We start from the raw sequence: 14,672 nt of genomic DNA, 5'->3' as shown, positions 1-14,672 counted from the left end.
TACAAGCACAAATACTGCCACCGCTCTGGTGTTACTCTTGACAAGGTAAGGTTAGCTTTGACTGGCTGTGTGGTGAGTGCTAATGTGTTCACGTGGCATTAGCAACAGCTTTTGTTCATAAAATGCAGAGGGGTTCTTTGATACAGGGCTTTGTTATGCACGCACCTTGCCACAGCAGCACAATCTGACACTTAGGAAATCTGCATAGCTTACATTTCAATGCGAATGTCGCGATTACTGAACAAGTGGTTGCAGCCCAATGTTGTCGCTACCTGTAGGCTTCATTGTGAATGAAGCTTAAAGTTTTTAAAATAATAAAACTATTGCTAAACACAACAGTAACCATCAAACATCATCTATGCACGCTTGTTTTCTGCGTCTGTGTTGATGATTCAAGATATGTGTTGTTTGCAATTCGAAGTTATTTCCTAAATTTATTCGTTTTATTTCCGAAGGATATGGCGCTCAAAAGAAACAGCTAAAACACTGAATTTGCTTCATTATTTTACTCGCACGCATCACCACGTGCATGTGAGAAATATGCATAGTGCACCTTTCCGTTGTATTGGTATCTTTTCTCATTTCCGGTGGGTGGCTAACAGTTGACGCCAACAAACTTTGTATGGTTTTGTGGTAGAGTTTACACGCCATAACACCTTTCCAACTGAACATTGGCGATGCTCTGGGCAAAGCTAGGTGTAGACTTACCCACTTATACACGTGTACATCAAAACACCCGTTAGAACCGCATTTTGTTTCATTAAAACTTCGGCCGCATATGTCGAACATACATGTGTGTGTGTATGTGTGGTTATATAGCGTGGGGTGTTTGCGATCAGCATCTTGGATGTTTACTGTTTGCTTTTCTTTGGTGCCTGGCTTTCAGCGCTTTTCCATCTGCAATTCACTACCTTTTACATTATGCACGGAAATGAGTCGAGCTGGAGGAAAGTGAACAATAATAAGGAAAAGTACTATTCGGAGTACCGAAGATTAAATACCCTTGATTCAGTTAACAAGGCTATATAAAATCATTTTAGGCCCGTAATTGCTGCGTTTGGTAATCAATTCAAATGACATTATAGTATTGACTGATTATTCCTATAGGATCTATATATGTCATACGGACTGCCTTCTTCAGATCGTGGCAAGTTCCCGACAGCTTTTAAGCTGAGAGACTATTTTCCACAAAAACAAACATTCAGACAGATTAAAGATGGCTTTTTCAACGCGTTACACATTTCGCAGTAAAATTTCAATACCCTTTGCATTAAATGGGAGAGAAACAAAAATGTTCATTTCCTCCAAGGCAAGTTGTTTGCTTGTTAGCTCACGTTTTCAGGCACATGGAGCCGAGGGCCGCGGGCTAAATTGCCACAGCACCGGCCTAAACATATTGATTTTTTTTCCCTTGTTTTTCAAATGCATTTTTAATGAATGCAAATTATTAACGCGTAGACACCTTCAATAAGGTATCCGACAGTAAGATTTCTGCTCTTTCCTTTCTTCGAGTTTTTTTTTGGGCTGAAATTTACTAGAGTAACTAGCCCGCCTATAGACATAACAAAGGTACCCGGTACTGTCAGGTTCCATAAGATGGTGCCGCCTTACTTGACTTCTGCATTGGAACATTTATCAAAATCCGCTTTCAGTTGCGCGCTGTGAACTCTAGATCGGGAAAAGCATCGCAATGTCAGGTGCCGAAGTCGACTTTCATGCACCGACTGCGAAGCTTGGCACACAATTTCGCAGCAATTTCGGAAACTTCAGTGCAATGTCATTCAAACAGTGAAAATGACATACATATACACACGCCGAGTATTTACATATGCGCGTGTGTATAGTGTGGAGTAGAACCATTTGACACCCAAAATATGCAAATGTTTCCAGCTTGCTCTGCTTCCGCTTTCGAAGGCCCGACTCTCGCACAGACCGAGAACCTGTCAAGCGTTTTCGTATGTTGATAGCCAATCTATTCATCTTTCTAACTGCTTTCACATTTGAAAGCTGGGAGTCATTTGGGTTGCTCCTGGTGCAGTATATTCGTCAGTGCCTAACAGATGCTGTCACTAGGTTGGCGGTGAATCTGTTGACTTTTATGCACATATCATTTGCATAACATTATTTATCTATCCGCCCAGCGCATTAAAATTTTAAATTCAAGGTAAATCCGCAAGTAAAATGCTTTTCACGCTTTTTTTTCGTTAACTCTTGCACTCTTGAAGCGTAATGCACTTTGGTAAGCTCCTGCACATCCGGTTGTGCATCGTTCAGTGCTGTGGCTGATTGCAGCTAAAGGTGGGTCCTGGCTCTGACATTTGCTTCTTGAGCTGATGCTCCTTTGACTTGCTTCTGCTTTTTTATGTGGAAAAAGCCCAATTGGTGATGCGCAAAACGGAAACAGATTTCTGCATGTTAAATCAGTACACCATTAACCATTAACCTTTATACTCTTTAAATCACAACTTTCATACCGCATATTTTTATCATAACCATAATTTTTTTCCCAATCACTGACGATTATGTGTAATCAACAGTATTAATTAATCATAAATCTAATTAGAGAGCTTAATTTTTTTTATTCCCCTAAACACATTGTAATGTGGAGAGATTGTTAGGAAAGTCAAGAGTCCTTTTTAGATTGGATCGGTTGATCTGCAAAGTATTAGTATTCCTTTTAAATTATGTGGTCTATATTTACTTGAAAGCGGTTTTTAAACTTTAATTGGTTGGAAAATTTCTTACCGACTTTGACAGTCAGGCTTCCGCTTATGCTGTTGCCCTCTGTGTCTATTAATTTTCCGCGCCTAAAATTGTTTACGCAACATTAAACAAATGCAGCGCCAGCGTAAAAATCGTTTTAAATATACATACGCTTGCCTGGTCTCGTTGCAGAAGAGCAGCATTAGACAGTCGTGGCTACATACTTAACTAGGAGTGAGAGGCAATGTGGACGACGCAAGATATCGCATTAGGAATTTAAATTAATTAAATTAAAATGCATGGTGTATGTGGTTGCGTTGTTGTTGCTTTTACTGATTCTGCTGCTCAGGGGCAGAGCGACGAACGAAGTAATTGGCAGCATGGTGAGGCTGACCGCGAGAAAAGAATCTACTGCCAGGGCGCATGCGCCGGGTTGTTAAAGCTGCCACAGCATTTGCATAAAGTATAATGGCCAACATCCTGCTGGCGTTATACGACAGTCGGCATTCAATTTACCGCTTTTTCCCTGGCTCTGCTGCCATCGTCTTTGAACTTTTTCAATTTCTCGTCTTGGCTGTCGTGAAACATTTGTTCCACACTTTATACAAGACGTTTCCGTGCCGCATGTCCAGTTTCTGGTGGTAAGTTACTTTGGTCAATTTTGCATTGGCTCTGTGAATTTTCGTTTCTCCGTCTTATCCATTCGGCTTTGTTTCCTGAAGCTGACCATGGCGCGTATAAATTTGATTCGCTTTTATTTGTTTCTTTTAGCATCAGAAAGTTTATTCCATGAATCAGAGCTAATTAATATACTTTTTCTAGTAGATTTATCAGGAAAACGTTCAAAATGTCATTTTAATGCACTTACTATCGAAATGCCTTCAATAGATGACATGCAATTTCATAGGTGGTAGGTTGCAGTTCTAACTAATGACAACATTAGGTTCAACTAAATACTTATTTTGCGTAGCTTGCTTTTCGTGTGACTTTGATGAATTTTAAAAGAAATTAATCCGGGTAATTTGTGGTCTGTTTGTTTGAATTATGTTTGTTTACGCTTACTCGTTTTCAATAAATTAGTTGAAGCAGTTGATGGATAATTATATGTTTTTAAATTGTGCGCAATTATCGATAATTCTAATAAAAAATAAATTATTGGAAATTTTGTGGTTTTTAACTTAATTGAGATATGGCTAGTGAGCGGTGTGCTGAGTTTCTTTAAACATCCGCCACATAACCGAAGTCGGAGCAAATAGACCTTAGATAGAAATGCATGTCATGCAGTTCAACATACTTGCCAATTTTTATACCCTGCACCCATTAAAAATGGGTATAAGGGTATATTGTATTTGTGCAAAATCCAAACGTATGTAACTGGCAGAAGGAAGCATCTCCGACCCCATAAAGTATATATATTCTTGATCAGCACCAATAGCCTAGTTGATCTAGCCATGTCCGTCTGTCTGTCTGTCCGTCCGTCCGTCTGTCCGTCTGTCTGTATTTATGAACGCAAGGATCTCAGAACCTATAAGAGCTAGAGAGTTGAAATTTTAGATGTAGGTGCTCCCAGTGCCTGCGCAGATCGAGTTTGTTTCCAATAATCGATAACTTACTCCGTTTCCAAGCAATCGATAAAAATCGATATCGATATCCTGTTTTTTGGGCAAGTTTGGTAAATTATAAGAGCTAGAGTCACCAAACTTGACATATAGCATCTAAAATAGAATATATATATGCATTTGATGTTGGAAGAAGAGGGTTTAGGGTATCCCCTAGTCGGGAGCTCCCGACTAGAACCTCTTACTTGTTCATATATTTATGCATGTGTATAAGAAGAGTCTAAGAAGAGTGTAACGCTGAATGACGACTGCCAAGTCTAGGCCAACCAAATTCTGTCTGCACAGGAACCGGAAACAAGTTTTGCAAGTAGAGAGGAAGGAAGCAGGCGCGCCATTCGAAAGCAACTAAAGACTGTCCTTCTAAGCAAGACCAAATCAAATTCTGCTCGCCATTTTATTCTGGTTTTTGGATTTGCTTACATGTAGGAGCAATTGACGTTCAATGACGCGTATGACCTCCATAATGGAGAAACCTCCACTCTAATCATTTTTGGTATCCTGTGTATGTAATTCAACATATTAACTAAAATTCAAAACACTAACAAGTGCTTGCGCCAACATAGATACAAGCTGACGCTTTTTTACTTACGTAGAACAAACTCACTGGCCAAAATGAAACCATTTCCCAGCTTTGGTTTCTACCCACGGTGTATAAATACATGTATAAGGCTGTCATCAACAGAGCCAGAAAAATCAATGCAATCTGTGCAATTAATTGCATTTTTAATTAGTGAGTCTGTGTTTCTCATTTTTGTAGGTGAGTGTGGTGGAGCTATTTTATATTTTTAAGTATAGTATTTTGAATACACTTACACAACGAAAGGTAAACAAAATACCTTTATATATTTTTTATACCTTAATACCTTTTATATTTTTTATTCATTTATACAAGGAAAGGTAGACAAAATACTTTTACGGAAATAATAAAAAATGCGGGCGTGTATTTTTATGCCCTTATAGATTGTATTAAAACTTTGTCACTAAATGTGTAATGCATTGATAATGCATCGTCTTCGAACCTAAAAACCATACATATATATTCATGTTCGGTATCACATCCGAGCCGATAATATCATGTCCACGTATCCTCCCGTTTAACCGTCTGTCCGCCTGTAAGTTTCTATGCAAACTAGTCTCAGTTCTAAGCATAGCATACTTCATATGGTAAATTTCAAGTTTTACTATTGGTTTGGTGTATAGGAACAATCGGGGTGATTCGAAATTTTGTTAAAATCACTTCTCTATTTTTTGCCTAAAAGAGTATTTAATCTTCAGCATGTCTTATTTCTGGTTTTAATTGTTTTGCTTGGTTATGCAAAATATACACATATACATAAATATATACATATACTTTTTTTTTTTAATTGAAGTAAATGCCTATTAAAATTGCATAAAATAATATATAATTTTATAATAAGTTTAAAGTTATATTATGTATAAACTTATTGTATTTTCTTTTCTTTAGCCTAACTTTTGTAAATTCGGTTAATATATTAATGTTACTTTGTTTATTTTTTGCAATTTCAATAGGCATGTAATTCAATTTAAAAAAATATATATATATATATAAGTATATATATATATATATAAGTATATATATATATATAAAAATTAAAATAAATACTTAAAAACCAATGCGTACTTCGCATGTGTTGACTGATACGGCTCAACGGTATTATTATAATTATTGTTTTAAATGAAAATTAGATCTTAGAATATTGGATGCTCTTTTTTTTCTTGTGAGCCTGTTTAGTCCACACAAACGTTCATAATATTTCCACTATTCATCATCAATGTGTTTGACTGTGCCTGTCGCTGCTGTCGGTTCCCAGTTCTATAAAATATTCGCCCTAAGCATGCACGCTTAATTTGTAAACGAAAAAAAACATAAAAAGTATAATGTGTTCTTTTTTCCCCTGCTCATTAACGGACGCCGTAGGCCCATTTTTTTTCGCAATTGCCAGCATTTTTTCCTGGACTCCTTCCAACTGTAGGCAGTTTAATGTGTGCTCGCCATTTATCAAAGCTCAAATGGTACCTTTTGTTGAGGACATCAAAGGGTTTAATCTCATTTTGTAAAGCGTTCGATGTAGAAATTTGTATGGTAACGAGTGAGCGTTGTGGCGTGCATTGTGTATGAACAATCCTTCGGCTAATAACTGACACGCGTCGATAAATAAAACCGTATAGAGGGTTCAGCTTGAACTACACATTTTAGTGCGGTTGTGGTTTCGAAGGAAATTCCTTTCCAGCAGATAGAGTGTGGCGTACTTCTGAGGCCCATGTCGCATACAATTATTATACAAATTATTATTTTAATAAAAAAAACCTAAATGGCAAGCACCAAATTGTACGGTCCATAATATTTGTATAAGAAGCTTAAGTAGGTCCCATTAGCGGTATTTACTACATATTCAGTAATAACAAGTAAGAGGTTCTAGTTTAGGGTATAAAAATTGCTTCAGGTTTGTCAAAATATGTTTCGCGTGTAGTTAAATTTTTATTCATGTAGGCTAAATCTTTAGACTGACGAAGCCTACATACGAAATTACAAGAACTGAATCTAACTCAGAGAAACAAATACCATCATATACATAAAATACTATGCAGCCAGCGCAAACTGTCACTATTATTAAAGTTTAGCACTTTTTTATTTAATTCGTTATATATTACATGACCCCAGTTAGTAGTATCGATTGTATCACCTTAATGCTAAATATGTATCATCACATTCCTGACTATATTCTCTCCCTCAACCTATTCCAAAGCTGTACTTTGAAGTAAATCCTGAGGCGGTTTTATTAGCAGCTAGTGTGTCTCTAAATTGCTTGCATATGTTTTACTGGCGCCCACTCTCCAAAGTTTTTAAAAAAAGTTTATTTTGTTTGTCAATCTCGGCCACTGGCTGACAGCCTTACTCAGCTGTGCTTGTGTATTTTTTGTCTAACAAGAAACTTCAATATTTTTTTTTTGCACCCAACAATAAACAGCAAAAGAGAATGGAGAGAATTGGCTCAAAAGAATGCCAAGCAAATATTAACCCAGGGCTATTCATTAAGTAGTCTTTTGCCCATATGCTTCTGCCTATTCAAGCTTATGTCCTCTAGCTACGTAGCCTTTGCATCATTCGGGTTGTGTACTGATGTACCCAATGTTTGCGTTTGATAAAGGTACCGAAGAGTGGTACTCTGTATACTCACCGTAGTACCATTTGAAGCCTCTTTAAGACGGTTTTATTTACGGTGTAGTTGAGATTAAAACTTAACATCTAATTTAAATTCTGGTACTTCTTATTTTAAATATTTCTGGAAAAATTTTGTCAGCCTTGCTGCCTATAAAAGATTTCTTCCCTTTCGATTATTATGTCTTCTATCTACAGCTGACGTCTGGAAGCATTAGAGTTTAACGTTGGTGCGCTTAGTTGTCATTGCTGTCCCCCTCTGCGTTCTCTATAGGTTTGTTTACCCGTCTGAAAGTCTGGCGTATATAAAACGCACCTGATGTAAAAAAATTGCTTAATTGAAACTTAAGCCGCAATAATTTTGCCGCATTCAGAGCCAAAAGACGGCATTAAATTATTCAAATTTGCGCTGTGCATATTAAGAGGCACGTTCGTAGTCCCCGCTGATTTTGTCTGCGTTTTAAAGTTTGTGTAGCATAATTTTTGCAGCTGTTTACAATTAAAAGTGCCCACCGGCCTGGTTTTGACCGATTTGAGTGAACGTTATTATATAGGCGTACTGTCGCGCTATATCGCTTTTCAGATGATTTTTTTAAGCTGTCACCTTCAAGTTTGCTGTTAGTATTTTGGCTGAGTGTCAAGAATAACATTTTGCTCCATATAACAACCCGAGTATAACAAAATTATCGGAGTGTGACAATGCACCACGACAAATTCGCGTGTTATCTTAATATTCCCCACATCTGGCGATTTCATAATTTCTGTCAAACATTAAAAAAGAATTCTTAACCGGGCAGAACCGGATAGAAAAATAATCAGCCCGGACCTTTGTTTACTTGTAACTTTCGTAACTTGTGTAATGCTTTTGTTACGAATTGTGGTTCGTGCTGGTGTTCATGGCCCAAACACGCTATGAAGCTAAAGGTGGTGAATCAGTGTGGTGCGTAGCATCTCAATTCATTATGGGTAGGTAGTTATCTTAAGACGTTGGCGAATGCGTTTTTCTGGTGATTTCACAGTCTCCAAAACCCAAGCGACTGCTTGAGGCTTGGACGTTGTTGCTACACTTCAGCTCTGAATTTTTAACAAGGTAAACATTGATATATTGTCTCTTAACTGTACATTTCGAGGTCTACTTAAGAACTATCATCTGAAATTAAAACTTGAACTGAATGCATTGTAACATCAATAAGTAAATAAATTTCAGTTAAATAATCTAAACAAATAAGAGGCTCTATTTGGGAGTTCCCGGCTAGGGGATACCTTAAACCCTCTTCTACCAACACAAAATAAAGCTCGCACTAAGAGTGAGTTCGTTTTAGCAGAAATTAAAAAATAATAATTTATTTTAAGAAAAAATAAGTTTTTCCCAATCGAACTCGAGCCCGTACCTCTACTCGCCACCATCTCTACTCGACAGCCATAAAGACAATTTGTTGTCCGAGGAAAAAGTGAATTAAAATATCCGCACATGCATACAGACAGCTGTTGATAGAATCATTAACCAAACAACATATAGATGGGAAGCTCGAAGAAAACTTATAGCCATTCATTTTTATACCCTGAACCCATTAAAAATGGGTACAAGGGTATATTGTATTTGTGCAAAATCCAAATGTATGTAACAGACAGAAGGAAGCTTCTGCGACCCCATAAAGTGTATATATTCTTGATCAGCATTAATAGCCGAGTCGATTTAGCCATGTCCGTCTGTCCGTCCGTCCGTCCGTGCGTCCGTCCGTCCGTCCGTCCGTATGTATGAACGCAAGGATCTCAGAACCTATAAGAGCTAGAAACTTGAAATGTTAGATGTAGATGCTCCTAGATGTAGATGCTCCTAGTTCCCGCGCAGATCGAGTTTGTTTCCGATAATCGATAACTTACTCCGTTTCCAAGCAATCGATAAAAATCGATATCGATATTTTTGGCAATTTTGGTAAATAATAAGAGCTAGAGTCACCAAACTTGACATATAGCTTCTAAAATAGAATATATATATACATTTGATGTTGGAAGAAGAGGGTTCAGGGTATCCCCTAGTCGGGAGCTCCCGACTAGAACCTTCTACTTGTTTAGATTTCTGGTCCTTAGTCGACTTCGTTTTTGTCCAGTTCGGTCCGGGTCGGAGTAGGAAGTTTACATGACTTGTCAGATAAAACGACATCGCTGTTTTTTGGTTCGCTCACATTACATGAAACTGCTTTTTAACCTTGGTGCTCTCAATGCTCTCTCAAAATGTCTAGGGATTCTTTAAATGCATGTGTGTGAAAGTCCAAATCCCTACCAGCAATAATGCTCACAAATTCAATTTTCCGGGCAAGGCCGGGGTTTACACGTTAGAATAATATATATACTGTTCAGAAAGCTACATATCAAATTTGGTGACTGTAGATCTTATGATTTATGAGATTGATTTTTATCGAAACGGGTCAAGCTATCGATTATCGGTACCCAACTCGTACTGGGCGGGCAGCAGGCGGACCTAAATTCCAAATTTCAATGTCAGTAGCTCTTATAGGTTCTGAGATCCTTCCGTTCTTACATACGGACGGAACCAGTACCATAATGCTGTCAAATAAATGTGTTTTTAATGTTGTTTTAAAAAATTATATTATATTGTAGCTATAATATTCTTTTAGTAAATCTATTATATGAGTCTATTTATAATAATTATTATATTGATTTTTCCCGAATTAATCCCAATTCTTTGAATTTTTTGTAAAAAATGTCTACAATAGCAGTTTTAAATTGCTTCTGTAAAGAAAACTCTAAAAGACCTCGGACTAACTCAACTTTTGTAAAAAAAAATTAATATAAATACTGAATGTAGCTGCAGCATGAAACTTTTCCAATCTGGACACAGACCACACAGAGGTGCACAGCATATACAAACACAAAATGTACCTGTGGCCACGCTCCAACTGGCACATATCTAACTAAACTTTCAAATCAGACAGACGTTGACCTCTCCACCTTCTGGGCCCAAATTGAGAAACAAACTAATCGATGTGAAATGCTCGAAACTACAGCCTGCACAAATCCCAATATTCGGGGGTCGCCTTTAGCCATCTTGTGCACACGAATTATACAAAATTGTCCAGTTGTCGCTAGTTGTTCATATACATTATCACCCACTACAAAAATCAAATCTCACACAATTTGCGTTTTTCCCGTTTCTTACTTAAATACCTTTAGAGAATTTCATATATTGTGCGTTTGGCAACAAAATGTGTACCTAGGTTAGGCATCTAATTCTCGACTCTATCTCTAGGCTCTCTAGGCACTAATTATCGTCATCTAAATGATGAACAAGATGCGGATACAACCTTTTTGTAATTCGGAGCATTGGGCTACACGTTTTGACAGGACACCCAGTCAATGGTTTTCGGTCAAAGTCGCCAGATTGTAGCTTATAATAAGGACATGAGGTTAGAAAAGACAGATAATACTAGTGCTCAAAGGTCTCACGTCAACAGAAGGTTCAACAGAAGGCTCAGGAAGGGCGAATTCGTAGAACGAGTAAGCAATGTTTGTGGTCATTTTCGCTGTTATTACTAAGGTCTGTCATATTTAAGTTGCCGCCTTCAGCGTTCAGTAGCCATCGTGTAATACCGAGCAGCATGCTGTGTTATTCACAAGACCGATTTTGTTGGTCCGTACGTACCGGTCTTCCGGTCGTCCGGGTGTCTGTCATTACAACAGCATCTCCTGCTTGACAGCAGCGGCGTGGCAAAGTCGTAAAGTACATTTTTTAATTAGAGCCACGAGTAAAACAAAGCAATTAGTAGGGCTGTCCGAGCAATCCCTTTACTTTCCCCTCTGTCCCTCGCAATTTCTCTGTTCTGTCCCGTGTTTTTAATTTTCAGTCCAAATTTTCGCGCGGGCGTGTGAATTATTAAAAAATAAATTACGTAAAAAAATAAATTAAAAGACCGGAAGCCGGCGGGTCAAATCGTTCTCAAACCTTTCCACTGTATGACCTGGAAGTAACACTTGGTTACCATTAGTGGTTACTCGAGTTGAGTAGTTGGTTGTCAAGTATGGCTTTATAATAAAGACTCTAAAAAAACAAAGCTGTCTGACACTGTGGGGCCGCTTATAGAAAATTCGATCTTGTACTTCATGCATCTCCCCCGCAAATTAACAAAATCCAAAAATCTAGAGTCACATAATAAAATGGAACAGAGTATGCCACAGTCTGCAGCTCTCAACTGCATAGTGCTTACCTTTTGATTTAGTTTTTAATTTATATTTTGTTTGAATCGAAATTTACTAAAGTTTCAGAAGACAAATAAACGAAAAAACTCTCATAACTCTTGGTCTGAAACGAAGAGTGCGCCAGGCTCTGGTTTGAAAGTTTTGAACTTGCCCACAGTCGCGTGGCTTACAAAAAACTAAGTTATTAGCACCAACTGTTTTCTGTTGGAGGCGCGGCTGCAGCTTGGTTGTTGCGGGTGTGGTCTGCTACTTGCTGGTGTGGCAGGCAGTCAGCTTTTAGTTTATGTTTACTGCATTTTGTGTGTGAACGTGCGGCAAAAATTTTTGCGTTGCTTTGACCAAGCACTATGTGAAGCACATTGACATTTTCGCGTAGTTGGTGGCCTAGACCCAGTGAATTTAAGCAATGGGTGCTCTGTATGAAAGAGTGTCGCCGAAACCATGCTCCGGTTGTTGCTTGCTTTAGTTTCTGGTTGCAGCTGCAGCATCTGCCGTTTACAAAATTTATTACACTTGCACTTTGCAGAAAAATATTTGTGGTTCTGAGCATTTACATTTTATTTTTCGAATTTAATTCTTGGTTATTTTATGAAGTTTGTAAGATTTATCATACGATCTGGCATTTTGTTAGTCAGAATAACGAATGCCAATAGCATACACAGGTATCTTACTTTTTATACCCTTGCAGAGGGTATTATAATTTTGTCGTGAATTTGTAACGCATAGAAAGAGACATCTCCGACCCCATAAAGTATATATATTCTTGATCAGTATCAACAGCCGAGTCGATATAGCCATGTCCGTCTGTCCGTCTATCTGTTTCTATGCGAATTAGTCCCTCAGTTTTAAAGCTATCTTTATGAAACTTTGCAGAAGTCCCTCTTTCTGTTTCATATGTCAAAACTAGCTGGATCGGACCACTATATCATATAGCTGCCATAGGAACGATCGGTCGAATACTAGGTTTTTGATTAAAAACCTTTTTTGTTTATCAAGATATCTTGACCAAACTCGGCATTACCTATTTTCCCTGTGCTTCTTAGATACGGGCAAAGCACTATATGCATTATGAAAAGGTTGGGTCTGCAAGGGTATTAGATATTCGGCGTGCTGTAGATAGCCTTTCTTTCTCGTTACTATTAAAGTTTAAGTACAATATACGATGTACGCTTATGTTTCTTTTAGGAAAAGAATGTGCTAATGTTATTGACGTAGTTAAAGTTTCGCTTTAATAAAAATAAACACAAGATGTCAGCAAATAAAACGAATCCAAATGCTGCTACTAATCATTTTTTGTCATTCTAACAACTATATTTTAGACGGAATATAACGCTCACAATATCTTTAAGAGTTATAAGTCTTATGATTCAGTTATTGCGAAACTATTGCTGAGAGCTTGGAGCCACACTTAATCCTCTAAGCTTAATTCATAGTATTTTTACTCAGTCTGATGGTAGAGTCCTTCTGAAGGCAATTGAAATCTCCTTGCGAGGTTAGTTACACTATAGAAGCACTTGAAACGAGTTGCCAAATGGAATGAAACGACGCACAAAAATTAAACTGTATTGATTTATGAAGGCGGTGTGTGTCGTGTGGCGCTCTAAAAAACTTTGTCCTGCAGTATAGAAAAACTGAAGGCAAGTGCGACCAGGCAGCCGGGCAGTGGTGGGTGACTTTTTAAAAGTTCAATGAAGTATGGACTACTCGACTCTAGCCAAGTGCGCAACCAATAAGTGGCGCAAGTTGCTTCGTCGCTTGGCAGGTTGAAACTTTGTCAAAGTCAAACAAAAAGTCGCTGAGCATTCACAACAGTCAGGGTATCTGCGAGGGTGTCAACTCGTCTGGCACTAGCAGTGCATTAGTCGATGGTACATTATTAATGTTCAGTCGTTTGATTTGTATACTTGTTTGGTTTTATGTGTGTTCAGCCCAACCTCAATACTAATTGGGTTGGATTATTCAACCAACACAAAAGTAGCTTTGACTTGGTCGCACCTGGCCGTTTCATGCCTGTGCCAATTATTGTATAGAGATAAGTTTTAACGTGTGCGTGTCAGTTTCTTTAGCTGTATTCGACCCTACCGACTGACCCCGTGACCTGTTGCATGACGCTACAAACCGCGGCGGGAAGTTAATTACTTTGATTTATTTGTAAGATTTCAAATTGCACTTAATTACGATTTCATGTACGTACAAATTAACAAAGTTGCATAGGAGTGAGTTTAGCTGGCTTGTAAATCGACCGATGAGTACACACCTTTAAAGAAAGTTTAAAATTATCAATAACAAATGGAAAAAGTGAATCGCACACTCATAAGAGAAAATAGTAAAACCTTACCGTTGAGTTGTAAAGATAAAAACATATTCAGTAGTAACGTCCGATATTATCTTTATTAAACTAAGTTACAGCCGCGAAAATTGTGAAAACGAGGGTTCAGCGATGAAATCGCCCGAAAAAAGGTTTACTAATGAAGCAACGAAACTAAAACTATTAAATATAAAATTTATAATGTCAAATAAATCGATTATAACATCATTTAATTTGAATTGCAACAAACACATTTTGTAACAAGTAAGAGGTTCTAGTCGGGAGCTCCCGACTAGGGGATACCCTGAACCCTCTTCTTCCAACATCAACTGCATATATATATTCTATTTTAGAAGCTATATGTCAAATTTGGTGACTCTTGTTCTTATTATTTACGAAATTGCCCGAAAAACAGGATATCGATATCGATTTTTATCGATTGCTTGGAAACGGAGTAAGCTATCGATTATCGGAAACAAACTCGATCTGCGCGGGAACTAGGAGCATCTACATCTATAATTTCAAGTCTCTAGCTCTTATAGGTTCTGAGATTCTTGCGTTCATACATACGGCGGACGGACGGACGGACAGACAGACGGACATGGCTAGATCGACTCGGCTATTGGTGCTGATCAAGAATATA

General features: G+C 37.9%; 1 protein-coding gene across 2 annotated transcripts in view; it reads right to left on the bottom strand.

Moving 5' to 3' along the window:
- LOC115768628 (neurotrimin) overlaps nucleotides 1-14,672 on the bottom strand; it is a 45,634-nt gene that overhangs the window by 11,586 nt on the left and 19,376 nt on the right. The window lies entirely within an intron of this gene.

This window comes from Drosophila novamexicana, unplaced genomic scaffold (genome assembly GCF_003285875.2).
Source record: "Drosophila novamexicana strain 15010-1031.04,08,12 unplaced genomic scaffold, DnovRS2.1 tig00001876-arrow-arrow-pilon, whole genome shotgun sequence".
NCBI lineage: Eukaryota > Metazoa > Arthropoda > Insecta > Diptera > Drosophilidae > Drosophila > Drosophila novamexicana.
This window is presented reverse-complemented; position numbering and strand designations above follow the sequence as displayed.